This window comes from Globicephala melas, chromosome 4 (genome assembly GCF_963455315.2).
Source record: "Globicephala melas chromosome 4, mGloMel1.2, whole genome shotgun sequence".
Lineage (NCBI taxonomy): Eukaryota > Metazoa > Chordata > Mammalia > Artiodactyla > Delphinidae > Globicephala > Globicephala melas.
The window spans coordinates 127,917,620-127,919,016 of record NC_083317.1 but is presented as its reverse complement, the minus strand read 5'-3'; the positions used below and the strand labels follow the sequence as shown (position 1 = coordinate 127,919,016).

The 1,397-nt window shown below is 47.0% G+C and overlaps 1 non-coding gene across 1 annotated transcript; it reads right to left on the bottom strand.

Moving 5' to 3' along the window:
- Positions 1 to 961: 961 nt before the first annotated feature.
- LOC115862147 (U6 spliceosomal RNA) lies at positions 962 to 1,068 on the bottom strand. The gene has a single exon (XR_004043015.1). It is a non-coding gene; the product is annotated as a U6 spliceosomal RNA (small nuclear RNA).
- Between the last annotated feature and the right edge of the window lie 329 nt (positions 1,069 to 1,397).

The following is a 1,397-nucleotide window of genomic DNA, read 5'->3' as shown; positions in this document are numbered from 1 at the left end:
GCTCTTGGTCAGCCTTGTCAGAAGATTCTCGTTCCTTGTGGGAGCTGGACTCTCCAGTCTCCATCCATGTGCTCAGATCCACATTTTTGTGATCCCTTCCTCTCAGTACCAACTCTAGTCTGGGATCTGGGCTTTTCTTGGGGATGGGGTTCAGCCAGAGCTCGGGTGGGATCCTCAGCCAGCACCTCAGCTGTCCCCTGACGAGCAGGAAGCCCAGAAACATGTGGAGAGGCCAGACTAGAGTGAGGGTGAAATCTGTCCATTAGGCATTGTGCACATGGTTGATGCGGAGGACGTCATTGGTCATTTAGTCCCTCCAGGGCGTCTCACACATGGGAACACGAGACCTAGTGACATGGATGCAATCAACTCACTGGGGCTTCTTCAGCCTATGGGCTCCTGGGCCTGGCCTGGCTGTGCTGGTGGTTTCATCACTGGTCATCATTCAAGTTTCTGCCTTCCTGGGTCCAGGAAACGAGGAAATATATTACTGTCCGATCACTACCCAAACCCCCCCAAACAGCATCACACTGTTTGAATGCCCCACGCAGGGGAGGGTCTTCCAAGAAGGGACAGGAGTTCTGCCAACAGTGCAGCTGGGACTCACTGTGCAGCAAAGCTGGCTTCTGTTGGAACAAACATCTGATTCAGCTACCTCAGTTTCCCCAGATTGATCAATTCCTGGATATGAAAGCAGAAATGGCCCAGATTCACACTAGGCTCCCACTTTTCCTCCATTCCCTCAGCTAAAAGAATTCATTACCAAATCCTCTTCTTTCATTTTTGGGAAAAAATACCCCATACATTTAAAAGATGGGGCAGAGTCGTGGCAGGCAGCATGTTGCTCAGGCACGATGCCCTACACGTACTACTCAATCACACTGAACTATGGAGAAGTCCATTCTGAAAAACCCACACATTTGACTAATGCGTGTTTGATGCTCCAGTTTTTTTTTTTAAAAAAGATATGGAATGCTTCATGAATTTGCATGTCATTCTTGCACAGGGGCCATGCTAATCTTCTCTGTGTCGCTCCAGTTTTGGTATATGTGCTGCCAAAGTGAGCACGATGTTCCAATTTATTCATTGGGAATAATATGTGGTATGAGTGGAATCTGTAGCAAACATTTTTTTTTCTTTTTTAAAAAATAACAAATGACATCCTGTGGTCTCTCTTCCTTTTTTATTTTTAGTCAACCCCAAGTACAATGCACACTGATAAAAACGATGTACGTTGCATGTATCTGTGATAATAGCCGAAGCCAAGGCAGTCTGAGGCATATTAACAACAGACTTATCTGTGGAGCAGAACATTATGTAAGATGCATTTTCCTCTAGAGCCAAGCTGCGCAGAATTCACCTGCACGGCAGATAAGTGGCCCCTGGGCCCAGGTGCA